This window comes from Cupressus sempervirens, chromosome 5 (assembly GCF_028749045.1).
Source record: "Cupressus sempervirens isolate cs-2001-9-10 chromosome 5, ASM2874904v1, whole genome shotgun sequence".
NCBI lineage: Eukaryota > Viridiplantae > Streptophyta > Pinopsida > Cupressales > Cupressaceae > Cupressus > Cupressus sempervirens.
The window spans coordinates 240,104,970-240,116,886 of NC_143122.1; the positions used below are offsets into that span (position 1 = coordinate 240,104,970).

At 34.6% G+C, this 11,917-nt stretch overlaps 1 pseudogene across 1 annotated transcript; it reads right to left on the reverse strand.

Annotated features, from left to right (window-relative positions):
* Positions 1-3,421: 3,421 nt before the first annotated feature.
* LOC149555418 (putative receptor-like protein kinase At1g11050 pseudogene) lies at positions 3,422-5,781 on the reverse strand (annotated as a pseudogene). Its single transcript, XR_016364484.1, has one exon. The product of XR_016364484.1 is annotated as a putative receptor-like protein kinase At1g11050 pseudogene (transcript).
* Between the last annotated feature and the right edge of the window lie 6,136 nt (positions 5,782-11,917).

Here is an 11,917-nt window from a genome sequence, read left to right on the forward strand (position 1 = left end):
TTTGCTGATATTGACTTGCATCCCCACCATTCTACAAAAGCGCTCAAGAGAAGATAGATGGTCTTGCAAACCACAAGCAGATTTGGCAATTAAAATGAGGTCGTCCGCATATAGGAGTAGCTTTATAACAAATTCCCCTAGCTGAATGCCTTCACACTCTTGCGTGTTTAACCACTCTTCCAGTTTGTCAATATATAAACCAAATAAAGTAGGGGATAAAGGGCAGCCCTGTTTGACCCCGATATCGCTCCTAAAACATTCTGAAATGCCATCTGAAGTTCTAATTTTGACTTTCACCTCTTCGTACATTCTATGAGCAGCAGCTCTGAGATGCCTAGGAATCCCCAATTCTTCCATCCTCAACCAAAGCTTGTCTCTCGGAACGGTATCAAAAGCCTTTTTGAAGTCAACAAAGCAACAAAAAACCTCTTCTTTTTTCTCTCACTCTTTTTCAATAATGTGTCTCAGAGTGACACAGTGATCCACTGTCGAGTGCTTTGGCCTAAAACCAGCTTTCCCTTTAGCACGTTTATGATTTTCTTCTGCCCATTTGCTGATCCTAGTTTCTATCATACTACCAAAAAGTTTAGCAAAGAGGGGATTGATCATTATAGTCCTGTAGTTGGAGGGATTGTTAACATCACCACTCTTAAACAGTGGTATTGCAAGGCTGATTGTCCAATCTTTCGGAAACCCTTCCTGGCAGATTTTGTTGAAGATTTCAATGATGTGCGGTGCAAGAGTTTTCATACCCCACTTCAAATATTCAGCTTGAAGCGCAACAAGGTCTTTTGCTTTGCCTCCACCCAACTTCTTAATCCCTGTCTCTATCTCTTGCACAGTAAAAATATTTGTGGTATCATTGACCAAAGGTGGCTGTCCCACTCCACCCTCTTGTTCATAAAGTTTCTTAGCATAATCAAACCATTGGGTGGCAGTAATATTATTTTCAGTTTGCTTCCTCCTTGGTTGGAGTTCTTTCCAAAAAAGTTTGGGGTTATTTCTGCCCAAGAAAATTAGCTCCTCTCTCCTTGTGGACATAAAATCGATTTTTTTCTTCTTTAGGATCTGTTTGTAGGTCTTAATGTCAAGGTTAGTTTTATTTGACTCCCTTAGATTTCTCCTAGCCCTCTTGCATTCCTTATCAAACCATGCATTGGCTGGAAAACAATTAGTTTCAGATTTTCTATTTTTTGCTCTCTTGCATTTTGAAAGAGCCTTGTGAATCAGATTTGATAAATCATGACTATTAACACCATGCTTATACATAGGGTGTCCCATACAAAGTTCCTCAAGAGCAGCCCTGAAAGTGTTACTATTTTCTGAAGTTAACAAAATTCTGCCCTGAGAAGGTGGGTGTTGAGGGCCTTGGATTTTTGCCCCAATCCGTCTATCCTTTGCCCAATACAAATTTACGTACAGTGGTCTATGATCTGATTTGAGATCCCAAATGTGCTCTCCAATTTCAACTTCTTCAATATTGTTATACAAATGCTGCGAACAAATTACATAGTCTACCACACTTGCCCCGTTGTATGTGTTGCAAGTGAAATTGCCCGACTTAGCCCATCTAGCCAAACCATTACAGATTATTAGATCAAATGTGCCACACAAAGTGATCAATTCTTCCCCAAAATGATTGCAGCCTTTAGCATCTTCGGATATTCTATCCCATGGATGATTTCTCTCTTCTGTGAGCCAAATAGGGTTATCATTTACTTCGGAGCTGAAAATACTTGCTTGCCAATTTGCTGTCCTAGCATTGAAATCTCCAACGAGAAGGACATCCCCACGTTGTGAAAAAAACAACAACATCTTTCTTTAACGTAGCATAAGGGTCATTGTGATCTAAACCACACTTTTTATAAATTTTAGATACTTGTGGAGCAAAGTAACAAGCTGCAATCCTGAGAAGAGTGTTATTTTCCACGATTTTGAGCCATATAAATTGTTTATTAGAATCAGTCTTTTCCAGCTGAATGACACGACCTTCTTTTTCTTTTACTAGAACCATTATACCTCCATAACCTTTACCATTTCCCGCTGCCTCATTCCACACTGCCATCTTCCAGTAGCCTTCAAACAATGGGGTCTTACATCCCTCATGCTCATGTGTCTCTATGAGACAAATAATGTCTTTGCCTTCCGCAATAGGCCCTAACCCAGGCCCACGTCTCCACGGATAACCTCTGCAATTCCAACAAACTAAACTTAAGGACGCCTGGGTTAAGCTTGATTGCTATTTATTTTGATGCGAAAGACTCAAAGTTGAGTTATTATCGCTAGGTGTGATTATGGATCTTGTTGTATCGCTGCCTGTTTGGTGTTTGTTGATGATATGATTTAAAACGGAGACGTTTTGGATACGATTATTTAGTGTCCAAACAGTCATGTAGTTTCTACAATGTCATGTTAGTATCTGGCATCTCTGGATTAAACTGTTTGTAATTCTTTAACATCAACATTTCTAAATTTCTCTCGGTTAATGACGATATATATTTTGAAAATGAAAATGGTAGGCTCGTTCGTGAAATGAAGTTGAATTGCAAACAGCCATGGTAACTATCATAATTATAAATTATAATTTTAAAATCAAAAGCAATATTGTATATGTGATGGTTGTTTATACTAACAAGATTGTCTAAGCCTGTTAAGAAGAGGGATTAGTAGGTGATAGGGGTACCAATATATTATATATAATATCATATAGTAGGTGGATAAGGTTGAAAAAATAGAAGAATATTATTTTAGGACATTTTTTTTAGTATTTTCTATATTTAGGGATGTTCTTTAACATCACACACCAAGGAAGAAATTAAGGTTGGAAAAATAAGTCAAAATAAATCAATTTTGACTATTTAATACTTTTATTGTAAGAATGAAGTAGATTTGAAAAGTGTTCTATTTAACACTTTTAGTATAGAAATCATGTCTTTGTGTATGATGTTTAAGTTGTCTGAATCTCCTTTTACAAGTAGATGAACCTTTAATGACGACTCATTTGTAATTTTCATCCAAATGGTTAAATTGAACTTGATGCTCTTGACATTCTTGGTCGCCCAACTTTGAAAACAACCACAATTTGATTACATCTAGATTATACTTCCCACCCCACCTTACATATGTCAATAGTTGATTTTATAGAAACCCTTCAATCAACCCATAGTTTGGCAAATATGAGCGTTAACTTACCAATGGATAAGAATGTTGTATGAGGTAGTTGTTCATCATTGAAGTTGGAAAATGATATCCCCATTTGATCTGCGACCGAATGTTAAATTATAAATGAATTTTATTAATAAATAATAACAATTGACCCAAATCATGAATATGGATGAAAGCATGAACCCAGGTCTTCTTTAGATTACATTGTTTTTCAACAAAAGAAAACAATAAACTTTAAAAAAAGAAAAGGAACAAATGCTTAAATGTTGAATGAATAAAGCTCTTGGAATCCAATAAGATGATGGAAGAAAAAACACACTTCAACCAATCCTTTCAAGACTGAAAAAAACACTCTTGTTTCATCTCTCTTCAGAGTGGCACTTAAAGGATTAAACGTTGAAGACGTAAATTGTTTGTTAGTCACATTCACTTTGATTTTGTTGTGTTGAACTTCATATCTCGTCAAGTTTTAATTCCTAGTTGTATGCCAAAACAGTCAAAAACAAAACAAAACCGATCTTGCAATCTCGCTGTTTTGAAGCACTTTGTTATCGTTGCCATTTACAGTGGACCCACAGAAGAGCTCCATGAAAAACGTCGCCCTTCCATGAAGAATCTCTTCAACTGAAGAAGTCGAAACCGATCTTTCATTGGTAAGAAGTATAGCTACCAGAGACCATGAATGATCCATCCTCATAATTAACAGACTGGTGCGTGAGGGGCAATGGCCGGTCTGGAATGTCAGGAATCTCTGTATCCCCTTCCATAATCTTAACAACCTCGACAATGGTAGGCCTGAAAGCCACCATAACATGCGCACACATAATTCCCACAAGAACAAATCTCTCCATGATACTTGCAGGCCCACTTTCCCTCATCCCCTTCTCCACCACTTCAATTGCTCTGCCCGCTTTCACCAGATTCCACGCCCAATCCGTCACCAGATAATCAAAAGCATTCTCCACAGAAGTATCCAGAGCCCTTCTGCCGCTCATTATCTCCAACAAAACCACACCAAAGCTATAAACATCACTCTTTTCCGTCAATTGCCCGTACAGAGCATACTCTGGAGCCAGGTAACCATGAGTACCTGCAACTCTTGTGGTCAGATGAGACTCCCCTTCCACGCTCATTCTAGCCAGTCCAAAATCAGAGACACAAGCATTCAAATCGGCATCCAGCAAAATATTCGTCGCCTTAATGTCTCTGTGATAAATCGCAGGCTGAACACCATAGTGCAAATAAGCCAAACCCTTGGCCGTACCGAGCACAATATTCTTCCTCTGCGGCCATGACAGCGGTAACTTGGATTCTCGCCCAAAAATGTGATCATCCAAGCTGCCATTCGGCAAGAAATCGTAGATCAGAAACCTCTGGTGCCCTTCCAGGTCGTCGCTGGCAACACAGCAACCTCTCAAAACCACCAGATTTCTGTGCCTAATGTTGTTGATAATCTCCACTTCGTTCAAGAATTCCGCGTCTCCTTCCGCAGAGCAATTTTCAATTCTCTTCACGGCAATGACCTGACCGTCAGAAAGCGTTCCTTTAAACACAGTCCCGAATCCGCCCTGGCCGATGAGGTTTCTCCAGCTGAAATTCTCCGTCGCGGCCCTAATTTCAGCAATTTTGAACCAGATCGCTCCAGTATTTGGCCTCACGGAGGACTTTAACAGGCTCCGCTGGCGACTTATAAAACGCCTGTGCACAGCGGCTTTGTTTCTCTTCTCCCGGATAAAATAGATCGCCAAACCCCCACAAATTCCAAGCAAAACCCCAGCGGAGCCTACGGCCGTATAGATCAAAACCAGGCGCCCGCGGTTACTCGAACCCGCGACATGTAACGGCAAGCCAAAGGCACAATAGGCCGTGGTCTCGTTCTTCGGCCCGTACTCGTTCACCAAGCCCGCGGCATAAAGAACGGCGAAATAGAAACATTTGAGACTCGTCTCTGCCGTCACATTTTTACTCAACCCTACCAGAGTACTCACGGTTTTCTGCGCGCTCTCCTTGCAAAGATTGCATGAGGACAATTTGACCAAATCCCCTTTGCAGGCCGTGTCCATGGAAGTTGTTCCGAGAAGATCAAGCCAGTCCTTTTCAGTCTGTATGCCGCTGCAAAGATTAGGGCTGGACACGAACAATGAAGTGTCGTTTAGGCACTGCGAGACCAAGGAAGGGGAAACAGATTCTGAAGCAACTTTGCTCCGGAATGAATTTACACAGGCGTTTGCTGAGGAGTAGTCCGGGAATTCGAAATTTGACGAGTCTTTGAGATACTGAGCTAACCCTACGCCGAATAAACTGAGCAGCGTCTGGCAGCAATTGTCCTTCAATGGATCCGCAGATTGACAGGAGGATTTCTCCCACGACATTTTACTGACGTAATTGAAATCCGTCGGGCATGAGGCGCCATTAACCTTCGCAATTATGGAGAGCTGCAGCAAGAATGACCAGATAAATTTGTGCATCTCTGCAATTATCTTTCTGTTTTCTGCAAGTAAACCCTAAAAAGAAAGCTATGAGAGCAGATGCCTGAAATAAATGTACGAACGGGATAATATAAGATGGTTAGATGTTACTGTAAAGTTCAAACGGCGTGCGGGATAACAATCTTCTGGCTTGGCCGGTCAAAGATGTCATTCAACAGCAATTGTAACTGCAGACCGGTCACGTTTTGCTTTTTAGTTTTACTAAAACTATATTATATAAGATGTATAAATTAATATGGAAATATATTATTTATCAAAACAAAGGCCATCGAATTTGATACTTTCCAATCATGACAGAATCATTATCCTCTTTATGTTTTTCTATAAATTATCACATGTTTAATTTTATTTTATTTTTGTTAGTATTCGTTAGTTGTGTTCAATTGTATTTTCTTGACCGTATTCATTAGTAATACTATTTTGATGTTATATGAAGGATGATAGAATTTTTAAATATTTTTTTAGATTTATTTATATTTTAAAACTTTAAATTAAATATTTGTAATGTTTGTTTGTTTTTTTTTGGCTCTTTGTAGTTCTAGATTATAAGTGTTGTAGTAAGCAACATTGAGGGTTGTTATTGTAGCTTTTTTTTCTACATTTTATTTGTAATTTCTTTTATTATTTCAATAAAAAATTAAAAATATTATATCTTAAATTTGATTTCATTCACACTATTTAAAATAAATGAAATAAAAGATAAACTATAGAGCATATATTAGTTTCTGCTATGGAACAATTGTGGAGGTAGCAATTTTAAACATTGATTAATTTCCTTTTATTTAGCCAATCAAATTGCAATGATTTCTTACATACATTTATATTTCTCTATTCTATGAGCAACTTGCTCGCTTTTTACCCATTGTTTTTGTGTGAATTATTTTCTCCATCTATATAATTGGTGTTGCAAATGGCTTACGAACATATTTACAAATATTGATGCAAGAGAGTGCACGAGAAATTATGTCATTATCATATTGTAGGCCATAGTGTTGCAGAGTGCTAGCTCATCTATCAAGAAGCAAAAGGCAATTGCATGGAGGATACATGTAAAAAGGTATTGTTTAAGGGTGGCAACAAATATTATACCCAACTTTTATGAAAATGTATCTTAAGGTTTTTGACTCCATTTGGTTGAAGAAATTTATGATAGTAGTGCCATTAGTAATTTTTTGAAATACATTAGAGGCAAGTGGATGGACTTGCAAAAGTAATATGGCTTGTATTTTCATTTTTTTTCATAAATTAGAAAAATATGTGTTGAATCTATGCAAATCAAAGCTCTTGTGGTTTGTGGATGTCAACAAATACTATACACACAATCTTTGAAATCTTATTGTAAGGACCATTTATCGTAGTAACTCCCCAAAAGTTACCTTCTTTCACTCAAGGATGTGCTCTAGATATGCATAGTTAGTTAGGTATGACAGAATCAAGGCATAAGCTTGTGATGCTATAATGAGTGAGAAATTAGGGTCTTCTTTTTAGTTGTTGTTTCTATAAATCTTAAAATTCTAACGCTTATTGTAGGGTTTGCAAAATTTGAATAAACTAAGGTTGATGATAAATTGCTTTTTGTGTGTGTCATGGTTTATGTTCTTGGTTATATTTGAAGCTTTTGTTGTGTTTGCTTTATTTTATTTATTAATGATTCCTGCAAATAAGATTGAGGTTTACGTGTGTAACATACCTAACATTTTCATGAACATAAAAAAGAGAGTTAATGTTCTTTTGTGTAATTTGGCAACCCTTCTATACACTTGCAGAATTCACATGTCGATACAAACCAAGTTAATATATTTAGGCATGTAGCATCATATAGTTTTCTTTGGGAAGCGACGTGGAGATACTAGCAAAGCCTCCCTACTATTTGCATGAGGACACAACTCTCTATTAGGTTACTCAAGGTATGAATTCTGATGTGTGTACTAGGGTATTAACATTTCCCTAAAATTCTTAACTCATAACAAAAGCATTTTAAAATTAAGTTGAGGGAACTTCTAATGTAACTAATATCCTTTCTAAATTGTTTGGCATAGATAGAAATTGTGAATGGAACTAAAAATATGGCTTATGACTTAGTTCTAAAAAAATTTCCCCTCTTTGAATGCTTCTTCCCTAAATTTGGACTCTACTTCTCACTTCTCTATTAGTCATAAATTTTGTCTCTGGTTTTATATACAAGTATCTTCTATTGATATATGTAACATATTGTTATTGGCTTTATAGTGTCTATGTAACTTATTCTTATATACAAGTTTATTTTTCATTGTTGTTCATTATGCTTAGTTTTAATAATGGATATATGTAACATATTGTTCTTGTTAATAGGTTTGTATCACGTATGTGCAAATTAATTCACAATTGGTGTGTATCATGTCTATGAAATTCAATTCACAATTATCATATTATGTTATGAGATTACAATGGACACACAAGTGGTCCTCTCAATTTATAAATAATAGTCATTTTAGAGAATACTTGAGAAAAACCTTTTTGTTTATTAATTGTTAATTTGAAGTTTCATCTATTTGTTTGTAGATGGGACAATGTTATATATCTACTATTAAAAAAAAAATTAAAATACTACCTTAGAAATATTTATAATCAAGCTACACAAAAAGGATATATGAACTATTCAAAATAGGTTGGATGCACTTTCACTTTATAAGATTGAGTATTGAAAGCCTCTGGTATCATCTATTAAAACTAAAGAAAATCATGCAGTCATAGTTAAATGGTAATACCATAGTTCCCTTCTAAGCCTTTTACACATTGATCCTAATAAATAAGTCTTCCCATGCATGAAAATGTTTTTACCTTTTTGCTGAATTTTGTATTCTTCATCTTTATTAAATGAAGCGGCTAAATGGCCTCTCTTACAACAGAATGTATTCATTGATTCCATTAGATCTACTTACTAATCCATTTGTGAATCATGATATATTTTATTTATCGCGATATAATTTATTTATCCCTCTCTTTCAATTTTTAAACTAATCGTGATAGGGTTGAAAGATTTGACCCTTGAATTCAAAGTAGAAAATGCATTGCCCACTTAAGGTAGAAATACAATGCATTGTCAAATTTCTTTGTGGATTTTTGACTTACTTGAGTACCAAAGAGAAATGAGGGTAGAAAGCTACCATATTCAAAATGACTCATTAAGTCTTCTTTGACTTTTGTAATGTAAATTTATTATTTTTGTTCATAATCTCTATCTAATGTGCATAAAATACTCCCCTTTGTCCTACAAACACAAACTTATAAATGAAAACATAAAAACACAAGAAGAGATTCTCTCCAACAATACATTATTCATTGATATGTGTACACATATTAACATAACCCCATTGACGGCCTCTCTTCCTCTAGTAATTTCACTCAATATACTACCTCTCTGCTATACATTATTCACTATCTATATTCTCCATGATATCATATCTCTATGTAGCCACCCTCACATTGGAAAACTTTTCTCTCTCTTATTGTCTTCCCTGTTGAAGCTTCTCCAACTATGTAACCCCTTTGAACTTTTTATCTCAGACACATCCCCCCTTTCTAATGTCTCCTCAAGTCACACTTTTTAACATGCCTACTATGCTTAATTAACCTCTTCAATTTGAAGGTTGTTTGGTTTCATTCAATGACCATTGGCTAAGGCTCTTATCTTGGCATTGGTTGAAGCATGGTACCAAAGATTAGTTCATCAATTTAGATACTTGGTCATTAAATTTAATAAATTAATGCCAATCTTGTGAGAATATTTATGTTTTTTTTTAGCTACAAATAAGACATACCACTACAAGACATCTCAATTTTTTTTGTTGCAAATAAACTTAAGAATAACAAAGATGCCTTGTAACGCCTCGCTCGGGAACCCAAAATAAATAAACCTAATATGTTACAAAGTTTACTGGACTATTTTTTAAAAAAAGTTTCAACAACATCAAAGTAATAATAACACGAAAACAATATATACATACACATCGAGAACACGTAATCAATTACAAATAAAGTTTCAATTCCTCAAGGGTTCCTTCACATTGAATCACATTTAAGAAAGTTTTATTAATAAGTTTAAGTCTCAATTACAATGTCCATAATCATTAAATGAGTAAACACCTACATAATCATATAAGAAAATGCATAAGTACAACTAATAATATGAAAACACATCTAATGAATAGCATCCACTACACATGTCACAGGGTATGTGAAACTAGATACAAGTACATCAATATACAATACAATATCCTATAGGATCTCAAAACACATGATACATAGATACATCAAATGAATAGAAGTCTTCAAGATAAGAGGAAGAATGGTAATAGTATCATTGTATCAAGGAGCATCCAACATCTATCAATATGAGGGGGACCCAACAGGTAAGAATACACTACCTCCTGACCGCGTGGTCTCCTAATCAGGCTCTCACTCTCACTGTGCAAGAAAGATACTGTACGATCCACACATAGATAATCAAATCATAAAATAATCATAGACAAGGAATCCTGATAGCCAAGACTAACACAAGGGTAACACAAACTACTCAAGAAGAAGAGATAATCAAAATCGAAAGGACACTCATTCAATACCAACACCACATACCATGTCAACATACAAATACTAAGACAAGATATACAACCACCTCGAAATCAATGTCAAGTATCACAAGCACAATGACCAACAGATAGCAAATGTCATCAATAAAAGTAAACTACCAATCACTAACTCCAACAATAAAAAAATATCATTAATGAATAACTAATCATTCATTAATAAAAATCAACTATCAAGAATAAATGACATTTAATCAATGAGTAATGACTCACAATAAATACACCATAAAAAGTAATATCCAACAAGTACACCACTAGAGGCAAATATTAAAAAAAACTATGAAGGAGACTTAGGCTACATACTGAGTGTCATCACATGAACCAACTCTAAGGTTACCCTAGCAATCTCTTAAGACCTCAGCCCCCTAGTAACTCTATGCCAAACCAAAATACCCTCTCGTCAAGACAAGGAAACTAGTCATACCTCTCAAGGTATCATCTCCATCTCATCCTTAGTCTATACAAGCACTCAAGGCATGGACAAGAAAAAATCTCTAACTTATCTTTTTAATATATCTCGAGGAAAGGGTTAGGAAAGATATTTTAACTACTATGTTATCACTTATTACACAACTTACAATGAGTTACCATGACAGCCACTTTGGGCCTTGACTCCCATTGCAAGCCACTCCCATAGACATGCACCTAGACTACCTTCTCAAAATTCACAAGCCACAATAGTGTCCCATACCAGACAAAAAAATATTGATAGAATTTGGTTCCTTAATAGGCAACCCAAAAAATAACATTGGTTCTCGAAACCCAAGTTCTCATAAATGCTCAATAACATAAATCTCAATTCAAATCATAAAGTTCAACATGACATCTAACCAAATAATCATAAAAGAGATCTCAAAAATGCCTCTAGTGCACATCCTAACTTGCCAACTAAACAACCCACAAAGAAAAAACCTTCACGAAAATAAACATCACAAGACTACCAATAGAATATTAGAAAACACATAGTTTTCAGCCATGTGATTTAATTCCACCAATTTCTCTCGTTTAGTTTAGGTCATAAGGATGTGTTTAGAAATAAGGTAAGAATATATATGTTAATATAAATTGTTATGCTAATATACTTATTTAAAACAATAAGTATTTAAATATCCAATCTTTTTGTGCATATAAAATATCATGCAATATTATCATATTATTAATTTAAATAATCTTAAATCATAAATGATTTAATTAAAAACATAAATTCATATTATTATATTTAAAATTTGATATTAATTTCAATTTCTAAAATATTAATGACTTCTATTTAAGTTTAATATTAATATTTTCTTTTCCTTTAATTCATTATGCAACTAGAGATAAAATTATAAATTTAATTTAATTATTTATAATTTTTCTTATAAAGTCAAATAGTTATTAACTAAATGATTACAAAGTGAACTCTATCACAACTTTTCTTAAAATATAATAAAATTCTAAATATTTATTTATTAACCTCCCTTTTACATTAATAAATATAAAATCATGTATATGCAACTAAGAGTTTAATTAGACTTAAATAATCACTAATACTACATTCGCTTTATAACTAAATGGATAATATTTATTTAATTTTTGAAATTAATAAATTATTTATTTGTTTATTTTTAATTAATTAATTTATATTTTTTAATAAAT